Consider the following 18111-nt stretch of genomic DNA (forward strand, 5'->3'; position numbering starts at 1 on the left):
CGATTCTACCCAGAGGAATTGAGCATCAAGCAGGTAAAATGGAAGGGTGTGTAGGAAGGAAATGTAGATGCTGTTTAAACCAAAGAAAGACACAAAATGCTGGAGTAACTCAGTGGGACATGCAGCATCTCTGGAGAGAAGGAATAGGTGACGTTTTTGGTCATGAACCTTCTTCAGGCTTGAGGTATTCCAGCAATTTGTGTCTATCTTAGGTAAAATGGCTGTCTTAGCAGAGCCTTTTTAAAATAATTTTCTTGATGTTAAAGGAACATAATTGTAACATTAAAATTTGCCTGCAAGATTGATGGGATTAATATCATGGTTTCTCTGAAAAATTGCGAGTAAAGTGACAAACTAAACCCCTGCCAAAGGTGCCACCTGAACAAATGAGATAAAGTACTTGACGCTAATCCAAAGGCAAATGAAGGAGTGACCTTCATTTCTCCTCACGATGGAAAAATCCTTGTCAAGAAGTGTGGCACATAGTGCAAAGGACAATGAAAAATCATTTCATATTACCTTTTATTTAAGCATCAGCCTATAATCTGTGGTGTTAATAATCTTCTTGGAATTATCCCCAGAGGCTCATTGCATAATGTCCCACTGCTGAATGATCTTCCTACCATTAGTCCTTTACTCCACGCAGCATGCAACCATTGCATGTTAAATACGGTACGATACAATACAATGGCACTTTATTGATCATGGAGGGAAAGATCTGCCAACAGTCATAAAGCACAAAATACATGAAACATGAAATTAAAGTGACAAGTGGAAATGATTGGGGATGTGCAAAGATTGGGGGAGGGGAGGGAGGTCAGTCTACCCCATGACAGAAGGGTGAGGGGGGAGGAAATAGTAGAACAAGCAGATTCCTTGTTATCCAATTAGTTGATTTGTGAGAATCTTCTTTCGATCTGAGTGATTTACTTTTAGATTTTGCTGGGTTAAATGACTACTGCAAATTGCCCCTGGCATTAGTGGGTGGCAGGAGAATTGGGAAGAAACCTTGAGAGAGAAATAAATGAAGAAATGGGACAGAGGAATATGCTCTGAGAGCCAACATAAACTCGATCAGCTACAAAGCCCCCTTCTATGTCATAGGGAAATGTGAGAAGTTTGGGAAACTGATAAACAGAAGTTTTCAAAGGAAATTAAACATTTTTTTAAATGTCCCTTTGTTTTTATTGAATGCGAACATCATTTTTTGATGAGGTGAATCATTAATCCCTACCTGCTATAAGAAAATGCTGCTCACTGTGGTCATGATGTTATCTGCTTGCTTTAATACTTGGATTACGGAAATGAAATTTGAAAAATATCAAAAAGTCTACATTTTTGGAAAGCAAAGCAGAGTTTATTTTGTATTCATTTTGGTAATGGCCACACATTTCTCCAGAGTTTAACTTTCAAAGATCAAGTACATACTGAAAACATAAACGACCCAGGAGTCCCACTGGATCATTTTCCCATGCATTTGGGAGATAACATGAATTCCCACCAAATTTATCACTGCAATAACATTTCATTTTAATCCAAGTCACTGCACCAGCCTTTCATCACTTCAAAAGACAGGTATGTTTAATGACTTAGTAGGGAAGCCATTACACTCAAACAATTAAGCATTTCAATTTGTGTAGCGCCTTTCAAGGACTTCAAAGGTCTCAAGAGCTTAATCACTAATGAATTATCTCTCGAAGCTTTGTTTACATCATAAAGTCAGAGCACCAAATTCTGAACACCAAATTTCTGCACTGCTATGTCTCATGAACAAGCATTAAGATAATAAACATATAATCTATTTTAGTGATGAAACATTCTAAATCATAATTCTCACAAATAGAAAGAACTATTACCAAAAAAAAATTTACACTGTGTAATGAATCACATGCTGTTACAGATGAGAAATGTTCTTGCCAAAGCTGCTCAAAAATTCAACATTGGCTCATTCCTAAAGCACTAGTTGATGTATTCACTCACTGCTTTCATCTATGCAATTGGTTAATATCAGAGGATGAAGGTGAAAGAATAGAAGAGGAAACTGCAAGTTTTTAATGGAGACAGAAAGAAAGACTCTATGCACCGAGACCACTGTGTAGCACGATGGCACAGAGGTAGAGTTGCACTGTATCTATTCTAAAATGAGTGCAGCTAAACTGGAGATAGGCCAATATCCTGGCAGGTAGGTGTGCTAGTGCTACCTGGGAGGACGTACAATTAATTGGCAGGGGGACAGGATCCAATGCAGTAGTGAGGTAGGTGGGAGCTGGAAGTCAGTACAGGTCAATGTCAGCAAGTTCAGTCAGCAGGAGCATGGCAGGGAGCAAGGAAAGACGGTTGGATTGAATTGCACTTATTTCAATGCTGGAGGCCTGACAGTAAGATGAACGAACTTGGGGAGTAGATAGGTACTTGTGGCTAGGATGTTATAGTCATTAAGGAAATCTGGCAAAGGGAAGGATAGGACTGACAGTTTAATGTTCCAGGGTACAAGTGCAACAGGTGAGATGGAGATGTGGGTAAAAGAGGGTGAAGAATTATTATAGCGCAAGGAACTGTAGATGATAGTTTACAAAAATACACAAAGTGCTGGAGTTACTCAGCGGGTCAGCCAGCATTTTTGGAAAACACAAACAGGCAAGGTTTCGGGTCAGGTCTTCAGATTGATTGTAGTAGGGGGAGAAAGCTGGAAGAGAGGTGGGGGCAGGCAGGCACGGAACTCGCTATCAAAATATGGAGAGGACCGGGGGACAGGGGACACACACTTTTTTGGTGTCCGCGCGCGAATGCGCACACTCACACACACACTCACATGCATGAAGCTTTGGAGGGTCAATCCAGCGCTAAATGCAGCTCAACTCTGCCTGTCTCGCCGGGTTAACCTACAGCCCTGACTGGACTGACGGAACACTAGCGCTACTTCTCCACGCTGGTCATATTTCCCGCAAGCCCAGGCAGATTAACCTGGCGGGACAGGCAGAGTTGAGCTGGGTTTAGAGCTGCTTCTCTGCGCTGGCTGTGGGCCTGGGGGTACCGTGCCCGTCTGAACTCTCTGGCCACCTGGGGGGGGGGGGGGGCACTCAGGTGGGGACAGGACAGTGCCAGAGACCCGGCCGGGATCGATCCTGGCTGCAGATGAGGCGCAGGTCTGTGCCACGTCTCCCTCCTCCAATCACCGCACTCTATCCTCAGTTACCCCCCCCCCCCACTCCTCCCTCCTCCAATCATCGCGCTGAATCATCATGTCCCGCCCCAATTGCCTGCTAAACGACATCTCTCTCGTACAATCGGCGCCCTCGATCAGCAGTCCCACCTCCACTGTCTCGCGGAAAGCGGAGATTTTAAAATGCGGATGACACAAAACTTGGGGGTGATGTCCCCCACCTCTAACATGGGGGGGACGTGTCCACTCTGCCCTCCCCCCCCCCCCCCCCCCCCCCTGGATTTTCCGCCCCTGGGGGCAGGACAAAGCCAGACAAGTGCTAGGTAGAAAGGTGGACATCCTAAGACACATGAAGGGATGTTTATCTAATCAGACACTGTGAGAGAAGAAATTGTAAGAGTACTGACTGAGATATATGGATCATTGTAAAACAGGGGTTTGTTGCTAGAAGACTGGAGGGTGCCTAGTGTTGTGCTTCTATTTAGGAAGGCTGCAAAAAATACCTGGGAACTATGAAGAAGTGAGACTAACATCCGTGGTAGCCATGTTACTGGAGGATTCTGGATTCTGAGGGATAAAGATATCAATTAATTTGGAAAGATGGGCATTGATTAAGGATAGTCAGCATGGTTTTATACATGGGATATCGTGGTTCTTGAACTTGATTACGTTTATTGAAGGTGCCCAAGAAGGTTGATGAGGCCAGGACTATAGAAGTAATCTATATGGACTACAGCAAGGCCTCTGATAAAGTTAGGCATGCTAAATGCATATATAATTGGCTTAATGGTAAGAAGCAGAGGTTCATGTTGGAAGTTTGTTTTTCTGACTGGGGTACTATATCTAGTGTTATGCCTCCGGGATCAGTGCTGGGCTCATTGCCGTTTGTCATGTACATAAACAATATGGATGACATTGTACACCTCACGATTAGTCAGTTTGCAGATGGCACTAAAATAGGTGGCATCGTAGACAGTGTGGATGAATGATCAAGAATTATATCAGCATCTTGATCAGGTGGCCAAGTGGACAGAGGAATGGCAAATGTAGTCTAAGTCAGATAACAGAGAGGTGTTGCCCTGGGAAGCTTTGTGGAGGGATTTAGAAGTAAAAGTACATAGTTTATTGAAAATGGTTTTGCAAATAAAGAGGGTGGGAAAGGACACTTCTGGCAGATTGGCCCAGTCGGGCCTTGAACAGCCAGGGTATAGAATTTGGGACGTTATTTTAATGTTGTACAAGGCACCAGTGATGTTGCACTAGGTGTATTGTGTTCAGTTTTGTTCACCCTGCAATAGGAAAGTTGCATTAAGCTGGAAAGAATGCAGAGGAGATTTACCTTACATTACAAACCCACTGACTCACATGGCTATCTCGACTACACGTCTTCCCACCCTGCCCCCTGTAAAGACTCCATCCCCTACTCCCAATTCCTCCGCCTACGCCGCATCTGTTCCCAGGATGAGACATTTCATACCAGGGCATCGGAAATGTCCTCGTTCTTCAGGGAACGGGGATTCCGCTCCGCCACCATAGATGAGGCTCACACCAGGGTCTCATCCATACCCCGTAACACTGCTCTCTCTCCCCATCCCCGCACACGCAACAAGGGCAGAGTCCCTCTGGTCCTCATCTTTCACCCCACCAGCCGGCAAATACAACACATAATCCTCCGCCATTTCCGCCACCTCCAACGTGACCCCACCACTCGCCACATCTTCCCATCTCCCCCCATGTCTGCCTTCCGCAAAGACCGCTCCCTCCGCAACTCCCTCGTCAATTCTTCCCTTCCCTCCCGCACCACACCCTCCCCGGGCACTTTCCATTGCAACCGCAAGAAATGCAACACCTGTCCCTTCACCTCCCCCCTCGACTCCATTCAAGGTCCCAAGCAGTCGTTCCAGGTGCGACAAAGGTTCACCTGTATCTCCTCCAACCTCATCTACTGCATCCGCTGCTCTAGATGTCAGCTGATTTACATCGGTGAGACCAAGCGTAGGTTGGGCGATCGTTTCGCCGAACACCTCCGCTCAGTCCGCAATAACCTACCTGACCTCCCGGTGGCTCAGCACTTCAACTCCCCCTCCCATTCCCAATCCGACCTCTCTGTCCTGGGTCTCCTCCATTGCCAGAGTGAGCAACAGCGGAAATTGGAGGAACAGCACCTCATATTCCGTCTGGGGACCTTGTGTCCTTATGGCATTAACATTGAATTCTCCCAATTTGGCTAGCCCTTGCTGTCTCCTCCCCTTCCTTAACCCTCTAGCTGTCTCCTCCCACCCTCCCATCCGCCCGCCCTCGGGCTCCTCCTCCTCCTCCCCTTTTCCTTCTTTCTTTCCCCACCCCCCATCAGTCTGAAGAAGGGTTTCGGCCCGAAACGTCGCCTATTTCCTTCGCTCCATAGATGCTGCTGCACCCGCTGAGTTTCCCCAGCAATTTTGTGTACCCCAGAGGAGATTTAGTTTAGTTTAGTTTAGTTTAATTTAAGTTAGTTTAGTTTATTAGTTTAATTTAGTTTAGTTCAGTTTAGCTAAGCTTAGCTTAGCTTAGCTTAGCTTAGTTTAGTTTAGTTTAGTTTAGTTTAGTTTAGCTTAGTTTAGTTTAGCTTAGTTTAGAGATACAGTATGGAAACAGGCCCTTCAGTCCACTGGGTCTGCGCCAACCAATACTCACCTGTTCATTAGTTATTTCCTGCACACTAGGGACAACTTACAGAGGCCAATTAACTTCAAATCCTGAACATCTTTGGAGCAATCAGAGAAAACACTTCATGTGTTTTGCATTCACTGAGAGAACGTAGAAACTTAGAAATTTAGAAATATAGAACGTAGAACGTAGACAGCACCCATAGTCAGGATCCAAAGTCTTGGCAGAATTTATGAATAATTTGCCAGGACTCGAGCACCTTAGCGTTAGGGAGAGGTTGAGTAGACTAAGACTTTATTCCTCGGAGCAAGGAAAGATGAGGGGTGATCTTGTAGATGTGTATAAAATCGTAAGAAGAATGGATATTGTGAACGCGCAGAGTCTTTTCCCCAGGTTATTGGATTCAGGAACTAAAGGGTGTAGATTTAAGGTAAGAGGAGATACTGAGGGGCAATTGCTTTCACACAAAATGTGGTGGGTATATGGAATGAGCTGCCAGCGGAAGTAGTTGAAGCAGGTCCAAAAACAACATTTAAAAGACATGAGACCAGGTACATGGATAGGAAAGTTTCAGGAGGATATGGGTCAAATGTAGACAAATGGGTCGAGCTTGGATGTGAAATCTTAGTTGGCAAGGATGAGTTAAGTTGAAGGGCCTTATTCCATGCTGTATCACTCTATGACTATAAATATCTTATTCAGAGACTGTCTGCCTTTAGAGCTGAGTTGGATATAAATAATTCAGAGAGAAATGGGTTTCAATATGCAGTTGTGGTTTTAATATTTGATAGCGATGTACTTTTCAGCCTGCAGCTGTTGACTAAAGACAGCCAGCATAAGTCTTTATCAGGAACCTGAGGGCAGAAGACTACCTGGATGAATTGCAATTAATCATCAGGCTGGGTTCTGCCAGCATCACTCAACCCTAAACTCCTTTTCTGTCCCGTTCCGAGCACAGTCATGACTAACACAAAGGAAAATAGTGTGATTATCAGAAGTCAATCAACTCAGCTCCTGCTCATTATTGCAAAATATTGCCACAGTGCAACATCATATTTCATATTTCTTGTTTTCTTATCACATCAGAAGCCATTCAGGCCATCAAGTCTGTGCCAGCTCTCAGAGAGTAAACCCATTCAACCTTATTCCACCACATTTCCCTGTAACCTATTTTCTCGTCCATGCCCATTTACACCTGCTATTTCTCTTACAACCCATCTACACCAGGTAAATTGAGAATAGCCAAATAACTCAGCAATTGACACATCATTTGGATGTGGGAGGAAATCAGAGCACCCAGGGGAAAACCCCCATTCTCACTGAGAGAATATGCAAACTCCTCAACAACACCAAAAGGCAGAACCAAACCACACTCGCTAGAGCAACACTACTCTGTTGGCAAGCCCCAACCACCAATGTTTCATCATCAACCATGCCTGTACCATGAAGACAAAAAGGAGAATGGTTGCTGATGACTGGCCTGATCCATTCTCAACCCAGTTGATAATAAAGCAAGCCCAAATGCAGCAAGACCGGCAAGATAGCATTTAGTCTTTGGTTAATAATTGCAAGCAATATTTGTTCACATAAGTGCCAGGCACGACTTTCTCCATCAGGGGAAAGTCTAATGGTGTTCCATTGACATTCAATGGCTGTGCCAGCATCAAATCCCCCACCGCCGGGACACCATCATGGAGCGGGCGATGCCCTACCCGGGCCGCCGTGCGGTAAGCTCCAGAGTGCTGTGACCGCCGACTCCAACATCCGAGGAGATGTGGCTGCGGGCGTGCAGCCATGGGCGGTGCTGGATTTAAAACACCGCGGGGCCTGGGATCCGAGATCGCCAGAGTTGGAGCTCCAACCAGCGCGTCCTGAAGACTATGGGTGCCGCGGTCTCCGGGGAGGAAGCGGCCGCTCCAGACATTCCAAGCCGCTGAGGAGCGTTCACCCAACACTGGAGTTCCATCTTCCCGGCAAGAGGGCCTGAAAACATCGGACTGGCTGCGGAGGCCACAAATAGGCCCCAACCTCGGGTGATCACAGAGGAAGTGGACTTAACTTTCTGATGCCTTTCCCCACAGTGGAAAATTTTGATTCTGTTGTGGGGGGACGTTCATGTTAAATTCTATAATGTGTTGTGTCATTTTTATTTTATTTTTATTTTTCTATGGATGTTCGGAAACCTAATTATTTCTTCTATGTAAAGCACTTTGGTTTCAACGCGAGTTGATTTAAACTTGCTATATAAATAAAATGTACTTACTTACTTACTTACTTACTTACTTACTTACTTACTTACTTACTTACTTACTTACTTACTTACTTACTGTCCAATTACTTCTTCGGCATTGCACCAATCCCTGCCTCAACTAGCTCCTCTGGCAGCATGTTCCATACACCTACCACCCATCACGTGAAAAGGTTACCCCTCAGATTCCTATAAAATCTTTCCTCCTTCACTTTAATCTTATGCACTCTGTTTCTCGATTCCCCCACTGTGGACAAGAGACACTGTGCATCTACCCAAACTATTACTCTCATGATTCTGTACACCTCTGTAAGATCACTCCTCATCCTCCTGCACTCCAGTGAAGTCCCAGTCTCATAAAATTATAAGAGGCAAATATAGGATAAGTAGACACAACCTCTTTCCCAGATGGAAATATTAGAGGGCACACCTTTATGGTGAGAGGGACAAAGTTTATTGGGGATGTGCAGAGCAAATATTTGACACAGAAAGTGGTGAGTGCCTACTGGGGGTGATGGTGAAGGCATATACAATAGTGACATTTAAAATACATTTAAATAGGCACATGTTAATGCAGGAAGTGGAAGGATATGAATTATGTGCAGGCAGATAAGAGTTGGTCTTGGCATCATGATTGGCACAACTGTGCTTCGTTCCTGTGCTTCATTCTTCTTCAATGTTCTTAACAACATAAAACCAATGAAGCTTAGTTGTTCTAGTAACATTAAATGAGGGATAAATATTGACACGATCTCCAAGGACAATTCTCCTACTGTTATTCAAATTGTTGTCATAAGATATTTACATCCACTTCAGTGAACAGATGAAACCTTGACCATCATCCAAATATGTATCATTAACCATGTGACCACATTGTTCTTCCAGTATTGTGCATGAAAAGCAACAATTAGCAATGTTACAAAATTTTGAGATTTTAAAAATCAAGTCTGTAATTTATCCCATCAGATAAAGCATAAAAATAAGTTTAATTTGACATCTAATTCACTTTCATATCTCAAGTATTTAAAAAGTTATGGCCATTTTCATACTCGGAAATGAGCATCTTGTTCCGCTGCTCTAGATGTCAGCTGATCTACATCGGTGAGACCAAGCGTAGGTTGGGCGACCGTTTCGCCGAACACCTCCGCTCAGTCCGCAATAACCTACCTGATCTCCCGGTGGCTCAGCACTTCAACTCCCCCTCCCATTCCCAATCCGACCTCTCTGTCCTGGGTCTCCTCCATTGCCAGAGTGAGCACCAGCGGAAATTGGAGGAACAGCACCTCATATTCCGTCTGGGGTCCTTGCGTCCCCTTGGCATCAACATTGAATTCTCCCAATTTGGCTAGCCCGTGCTGTCCCCTCCCCCCCTCCCCTTCCTTCACCCTCTAGCTGTCTCCTCCCATCCGCCCGCCCTCGGGCTCCTCCTCCTCCTCCCTTTGTCCTTCTTTCTTTCCCCACCCCCTATCAGTCTGAAGAAGGGTTTCGGCCCGAAACGTCGCCTATTTCCTTCGCTCCATAGATGCTGCTGCACCCGCTGAGTTCCCCCAGCAATTTTGTGTACCTTCGATATTCCAGCATCTGCAGTTCCCTTTTGAACATCTTGTTCCCTATTGATTTTCTATGGACATAACAAAAAAGTTGTGATCGTGAACAGTCAAAAGCCCATAACTTTCTTAAAAATTAAGAGAACTGAATGAAATTTTCAGTTATCATAGATTGAAGCATTCTGAAACAAATATAAAATAATCTTACTTGGATGACCTGAAATTAAAGCATATAATTAGTTAGTTACCTAATTGTAGCTAATTTCAGACTTCAATTACTAGATCTAAACATCTATCCATTTCTTAATAAATGATTAACATTTTTAAATAGCCTAAATGTCCAAATAATATTCACAAATAATTCACAATAAAACATGATTTTTAAATCTCATTTACATTAATTTATAGGCCAAATGGAAGGAATTCAGTGTTCAATTGCTGTAAATAAATGCCCATTTAAATCAGCTTTCCAGTGGGTCCCTGTGGAACGCGCTGGTTTAGAACGTTCACATTGCGGTAGATTTGTGCCTCAAATGCCGAGAAAAATACTGCGCGATATAATGGGCCCAAATTGAGCTACTCGCAATATTAAATTTTGTATAAAAGGATCTTTAGAAGCCCTTTTGAATGTAAAAATATACAACCTACCTTCTGCTATTTTCTTTATGAGACCCTGCGGTTGCTGACGGTCGCGGGTTTAAAGATTGATTTTTAAACTACTATAACTATTATTCAAGGCCTTTAAACCTAATAATAGCTTTTGCGACGGGGTCTATCAGCGATTTTTCGTTAATAATTAACTAGGCTGAACATTTTCGATTGGAACAGCTTAACATAGAAAGTAGGTGCGAGAGTAGACCACCAGGTCCGTCGAGCCCGCACCGCCATTCGCTCATGGCTGAACACTAAACAGACACACTTACCCACAAACAGTAGACACAAGACACAGAACACCAGACACTACCCTCCCCTTTATACCGCTATCACCCCTCTCCACCCCAAAAACCTCGTGATCTCCTGGGGGAGGCAAAAAAACGGATAAAAACCCAGGTCCAATTCGGGAAAAAAATCCGGGAAATTCCTCTCCGACCCCAATCTAGGCGATCGACACTTGTCCAGGAGATCACTCAGGTCTTACTATACTAACCATACCTAGGTCCATATCCCTGCCCTCTCCCCGTAGCCCCTTATCCCCTTGGCAGCTAAAAAACATCTATTTTAGTCTTAAATATATTTAAAGTTTCTGCTTCCACTGCTCCCTGGGGCAGTGAATTCTATAAATTAACCACCCTCTGGGTGAAGAAGTTCTTCCTCATCTCAGTTTTAAAAGAGCCCCCCCTTATTCTGCAACTATGTCCCCTAGTTCTAGTTTCCCCGATCATTGGGAACATCCTCGGTGCATCCACCCGATCAAGGCCCCTCACGATCTTATATGTTTCAATGAGATCGCCTCTCATTCTTCTAAACTCCAAAGAGTAGAGTTCCAGCCTACTTAACCTTTCCTCATATGTCAATCCCCTCATTGCAGGAATTAATCTTGTAAACCTTCGCTGCACTGCCTCCAGGGCTAGTACATCCTTTCTTAAGTATGGACCCCAGAACTGTACACAGTATTCCAAATGTGGTCTCACTAATACTGTGTACAGCTGCAGCAAGACCTCCGTGTTTTTATACTCAATCCCCCTAGCAATAAAGGCCAAAACTCCATTGGCCTTCCTGATTGCTTGCTGCACCTGCATACTAACTTTTAGTGATTCATGTACTAATACCCCTAGATCCCTTTGCGTTGCATTACAACGCAGCTCCTCCTCATTTAGAAAATAACTTGCCCTATCATTTTTTTTCCCAAAGTGAATGACTTCACATTTATTAGTATTAAACTTCATCTGCCAAGTTGTTGCCCACTCACCTAGCTTATCTATATCCTTTTGCAGACTCTTCCTATCCTCCTCATCCCCTACTTTTCCTCCCATTTTTGTATCGTCCGCAAATTTTGATATATTACACTTGGTTCCCTCCTCCAAATCATTTATATAAATTGTGAACAACTGGGGTCCCAGCACCGACCCTTGCGGAACCCCGCTAGTTACCGGTTGCCATCCCGAGTATGAACCATTTATCCCCACTCTCTGCTTCCTATTTGTTAGCCAATCCTCTACCCATGCTAATATATTACCCCCAATTCCATAATTTTTTATTTTTAGCAATAGTCTCTTATGTGGCACCTTGTCAAAAGCCTTTTGGAAGTCCAAGTATACCACATCCACCGGTTCCCCTTTATCCACCCGGGTTGTTACTTCCTCAAAGAATTCGAGCAAATTCGTTAAACAGGACTTCCCCTTCACAAAACCATGCTGGTTCTGTCCGATGAAGTCATGTTTATCCAAGTGCCCCGTTAGTGTTTCTTTAATAATTGTCTCTAACATTTTACCCACCACCGATGTTAGACTAACCGGTCTATAGTTACCTGCTTTCTGTTTACTTCCTTTTTTAAATATAGGTGTTACATTGGCCATTTTCCAATCCACTGGGACCGTTCCTGCCTCCAGGGAGTTTTGGAAAATTATCACCAATGCATCCACAATCCCCACCGCTATCTCCCTCAAGACCCTTGGATGTAATCCATCAGGCCCAGGGGATTTATCCTCCTTCAGTCTCATTAATTTCCCTAATACCACCTCCTTGGTGATCTTAATAGTATTTAGCTCCTCCATTCCTACCGCCCCCTGTTTATCCAACGTTGGAATATTTTTTGTGTCTTCTATGGTGAAGACTGATACAAAATACTCGTTTAATGCCTTTGCCATTTCCATGTTCCCCACCAACAACTCTCCAGTCTCACCCTCCAATGGACCAACGTTCACCTTAGCCACCCTTTTTCTTTTTATATAGCTATAAAAACTCTTACTATTAGTTTTTATGTTGTTTGCTAAATTCCTTTCATAGTCTATTTTCCCCGTCTTAATTAATCTCTTAGTTATTTTTTGCTGACCTTTAAATGCTTCCCAATCCTCTACCCTCCCACTATCTCTGGCTACCTTATATGCCATTGCCTTCAGCCGAATACTATCCTTTATAGTTTTACTGAGCCATGGCTGACTGTTCTTACCCTTACCCCTTTTTTTCTTCATAGGAATAAATTTTTCTTGAAGGTTATACAGTAGACCCTTAAACGTACACCACTGCTCATGTACCGTCTTATTCTTGAGTCTGCTATCCCAGTCAACTTTGATCAGCTCAGTCCTCATACCTTCATAATCCCCCTTATTTAGACTAAGCACCCTAGCCTGAGTTTCAACCTGCTCCCCTTCTATTTGAATATGGAATTCGACCATATTGTGGTCACTTGTTCCCAACGAGTCCCTAACTATGACATTTTTAATTAATCCTGCTTCATTACACAGGACCAGATCCAAGATTGCCTCCCCCCTTGTCGGTTCTGTGACATACTGTTCTAGGAACCCGTCTCTAATACATTCTATAAATTCTTCCTCTAGTCTACCCTGCCCAGTTTGGTTTGCCCAATTAATATGAAAATTGAAGTCCCCCATGATTACAGCAGTTCCCTTTTTACATGCGTCAACTATTTGCAGATTTATGTTCTGACTAACAGCGTCACAGCTATTTGGAGGTCTATAAATTACACCCACTAGTGTTTTTTTCCCCTTGTTATTCTCTATCTGTACCCAAGCTGTTTCACTATCCTGATCCTTCAACGCAATATCCTTCCTCTCTATTGCCGTTATTCCCTCCCTTATTAAAAGGGCCACCCCTCCTCCCTTTCTTTCCTGTCTATCTTTCCTAATTGTCGAGTACCCCTCTATATTTAACTCCCAGTCCTGATCCCCTTGCAGCCATGTCTCCGTAATGGCCACGATATCATAACTATATATACTTAATTGCACCGTTAATTCATTTATCTTATTACGAATACTCCGTGCATTTAGATAAAGCACTTTCAGATGATTTTTACTACCCTTCCTTTCCGTTTTTGCCCCTTTTACATCTAGAGCTTTATCTTCACCCATTATGTCTCCTGTCACATTTTGACTTTCCGCTTCCCCACTGATACCCTGCTCTATTTCCTCTACCCCTGCCGTTATTACCCCCCTTGATACCTCCCCCCCGCTACTTAGTTTAAAGACCTCTCTACTGCCCTAGTTATATGATTTGCCAGGACCCCAGTCCCAGCACCGTTCAGGTGAAGTCCGTCCTTACAGAACAGATCCCCCCTGTCCCAGTACTGGTGCCAGTGGCCCAAGAAACCAAACCCATTATTCCCACACTAGTCTTTGAGCCACGCATTCAGCTTTTTAATTTTACGTACCCTCGCCGATTTGGCCCGTGGCTCAGGTAGCAATCCGGAGATCAGTACCCTCGAGGTTCTGCTTTTTAATTTATTCCCTAACTGCTCAAACTCCTTCAGCAGATCCTCCTTCCTCGTCCTTCCTATGTCATTGGTCCCCACATGGACCACGACCACTGGATCCTCCCCCTCCCACTGCAAATTTCTCTCCAGCATCGCAGAGATATCCTTAACCCTAGCACCGGGTAGGCAACACAGCCTTCGGGACATGTTCTGCTGGCCGCAGAGAACCTTATCTACCCCCCGAATAATACTATCCCCTATCACTACGGCATTTCTTCTAACTCCCCCCTCTTGAATGGCCCCCTGATCCACGGTGCTGCAGCCAGGTTGCTCATCCCTCCCACAGCCCCTGATCCCGTCCTTACATTGAGTAAGAGCCTCGGTCATGCTCGTCAGGGACAAGGGCTGTGGCTCCTGCCGCATCTCCTCCTGGTTCCCCCTACCTGCCTCGCTTATGGCCACACCTTCCTTTCCTTGCTCATTGCCTACTGAATTAGTTAAACTGGTCGGTGTGACCATCCCCTGGCACAAAACATCCAGGTAATACTCCCCCTCCCTGATGTACCGCAGCGTATGAAGTTGGGTCTCCAGCTCATCAATGCGGAGCTGGAGTTCCTCTAGCCTCAAACACTTACTGCAGCTGTAGGGATCTTCTACATCAATGGTGTCGACAAATTCCCACATCTCGCAGTATTGGCACATCTCCTGACCGCCCATCTTATATAAATAATTAACTGGTCCTATTTAAGAATCCCCTACTGTATTGATACATCCCTTATTTATATAATCCTACCTCCTATAAATGGGAAAGTACTCACCCCAGCCGTAAATTACCTACTGGTTTGGCTGTCTAGTGGTAATTCCGTCCGCTCTTCCTGTCTGGTCCACTGCTCCCTTGCAGTGCGTGGCAAACCTCTTTGCCTCTGTTTTATATCTACAGTGCGTGGCAAACCTCTTTGCCAACCTCTTTGCCTCTGTTTTATATCTACAGTGCGTGGCAAACCTCTTTGCCAACCTCTTTGCCTCTGTTTTATATCTACAGTGCGTGGCAAACCTCTTTGCCTCTGTTAGTCTCTGTTAGTCTCTCGAGTCTCTCGAGCCGCGGCTCCGTCCGTCCTCCCTCGGCGACAGCACCTCTACTTGTTTTCCTGCAGACAGGCCAGGAGAAGCCAAAGATCAGCAGCACAAACAGCACCAACAAAGCTTAGAGAAAATCGCGTTTTAAACCCGCCCCCTCTAAACGGCGCCAAAATCGCGCACAACCTCAGCGGCAGATATTCAGCGACGCTTCAGGTAGGCTTTGTAACATAGAGTATTCACTTGAGGAAAGTCAGTGAATAATTTAGGAATGAAAATGTCGTACTCCTAATAACATAGCAGTAACCCATGTTTTATGTACAGAATGGTCTGGATGTGCGTATAGTTGTTGGTTTTTCAGTAGTGTTTTACAATGTAATCGTCAACTAAGAGCAGAGCTTAATCTCTGCTCTGTGGATGATCAGCTCAGGATTAGGTTAGGTTAATTTAGCTTAGTTTAATTTAGTTTAGTTTCACAACATGAAAACAACTCCTTTGACCCACGAGTCTACACCAGCCATCGATTACTCATTTATACTAGTTCTATGTTATTCCACCTTCTTATCCACGCCCTACACACTAGGGGACATTTAAAGAGGCCAATTACAGTAACCTACAAATCTGCACATTTTTGGGGTGTGGGAGGAGATTGGATTACCTGGAGAAACCCACGTGGTCACCGGGAAACATGCTGGTACTGAGAGGCAGCAGATCTACCAGATGCGTCATTGATCTGCCTGGTTTAGATGTTATTCTTTACCTTTGACAATCAGTGAAGAACCCGTGGCAGGTACATACATAAGATCTAATTTATCAAGAGGATTGTTAATCCATATTTAATGTTAACAAATCTCATAGCGAGAAACTCACCTTGGTGGGCTGGGTTACATAAATTTAATTTGCCAAGCTTCTGTGGTCTAGTCACTACTGAACTTTCAGGTAACTTCAGTGTCTTCAAAATCCAACATCATGTGTGTGCAACAAAAGGACAGGCTCTAACGAACATGAAACATTTGTGGTGGATTACAAGTTGGACAGGGTACAAGGCAGGGAAAGTTGCTGGGGAACTTTGATTAATTTCATGGTGGTAAATTCTCAGAATGTAACTTATAATTAACAGGAATAATGGAAGAGTAACACAATAAACAAGAGATCATGGTTAAATATAATTAGTTTTTCTGTTAATAATTGAACTCTTCTTTAAAAAATGTAGCATCATTTTGCATACTTAATTTGCAATGTATTTGGATCTGAAATTAAAGATGCTTCCAGCAAATTTTAATTTCCTGCAGCAATTTGAAAGGAACAGGATTAATGACAATAAACTGGTAGATTTATATAATGCCATTATTAAGAATATAATGATACCTGCAGTAATTACAAAGCAGAAATCTAATCAAAGGTTTCAGATGAAGTTGAACCCACATGCAGACATTAAATGATTTATAATCATCATCTGAATCACTGGACTCAATTACTTCCTGGAAATCACTCAATCTCATCCCAAATTATTATTATATAGCCTGTATTATTATAGTTTTGTGAATGAGCAATGCTATTATAATATGTTGTATAAAAATATACCTTGCATTACTGATAGTAACTAATAACTAATAAAAAACAGGCCATGTAGTTGTAACATCTGACCATCAGTTGTGCCAGAGACTAGATAGCTGAAACTGATCACTGAAATATAACTCAGACAAATCTCATTCTGATGAAGGTTTTGCATATTCATGCAATTTTCTCATATTTTCTTATAACAGCCGTTTGAGACCATGTCACTTCTCAGCATGTGTACCCATCAGTCCCTGCTGACTCCCTATAACCTACTCTCTTATCACATGCAAATCAAATTTTCTTGAATTCTATTTTCATATCATCCGCAAGCTTGGACGAGGGGGATGGGAGGTTTTGTGGCCAAGCTTGCGGATGATACGAAAATAGGTGGAAGGGCAGATAGTGTAGAGAAAGCAGGGCCTCTACAGAAAGACTAGGACAATTTGGGAGAGTGGGCAGTTAAGTGGCAGATGGAATATAGTGAGGCAAAGTGTGGAGTCATGCGTTTTAGTAGTAGGAATAAAGGCGTAGACTATTCTCTAAATGGGGAGAGAATCCAGAAATCGGAGGTGTAAAGGGACTTGGGAGTGCTGGTGCAGAATTCCCCAAAATTGTAATCTGCAAGTCGAATCGGCAGTAAAGAAAGCAAAGTCAATGCTAACATTTATTTGAAGAGGGCTTGTACCCTGTATACAAAAACAGGGATGTAATGCTGAGGCTCTATAAGGTGCTGGTAAGGCCGCCTTTGGAATATGTGAAAAAAGTGGAGAACCCAGGAAAACTCATGTGGACACAGGGAGAATGTACAAACTCCATACAGATAACTCCATATTATACAAACCCATAGTCCGGATCAAATCCATGTCTCTGGCGCTGTAACTCTATTGCTGCATCACTGTGCCATCCACAATCAGATTTAGACTGTTTGCACACAACCTAGTGGTATAAGTTTCAAAATGTACTGGGAGATACAAGAAGGTAAACTAAAACGATTTCATCCTATGAAAACGTGATAGTTTTTCGGCAAAAACAATTGATTCTTTTTGAACAACACCTTTAATATGAATTTGAATAATAATTGACAAAAAGATTTTATCTCTGATAGGTGAATGTTTATCTTAAACTTGCTGAACAAATAGGCTTACAGTTTGTGATATAGAGAAAATGCTTCCTGGGATTCATAGTGGAATTTATGATTATTGAGGTTGATCAATATTAACATGACTTCATTGTGGATAACAAACTAATGGTATATTGAAAAGTTATGTAAAGTGTTAAATGCTGTTTTGTTTCACATTCCTGAAGGTTTTGAACTAATCTCCTATGCCACCTAGAAAACATCTCACCATTGCAAATGGGTCATTCATGTTCAATTTGTGCAAAGTTAAATTTAACAGATTCCTAATAAATTGAAGCAAGGCTGGTTTGTTAATTCCCCACTGGGAGAATGGAGCGGCTGGGCTTGTATACTCTGGAGTTTAGAAGGATGAGAGGGAATCTT

This window comes from Amblyraja radiata, chromosome 1 (assembly GCF_010909765.2).
Source record: "Amblyraja radiata isolate CabotCenter1 chromosome 1, sAmbRad1.1.pri, whole genome shotgun sequence".
In the NCBI taxonomy this organism is placed as follows: domain Eukaryota; kingdom Metazoa; phylum Chordata; class Chondrichthyes; order Rajiformes; family Rajidae; genus Amblyraja; species Amblyraja radiata.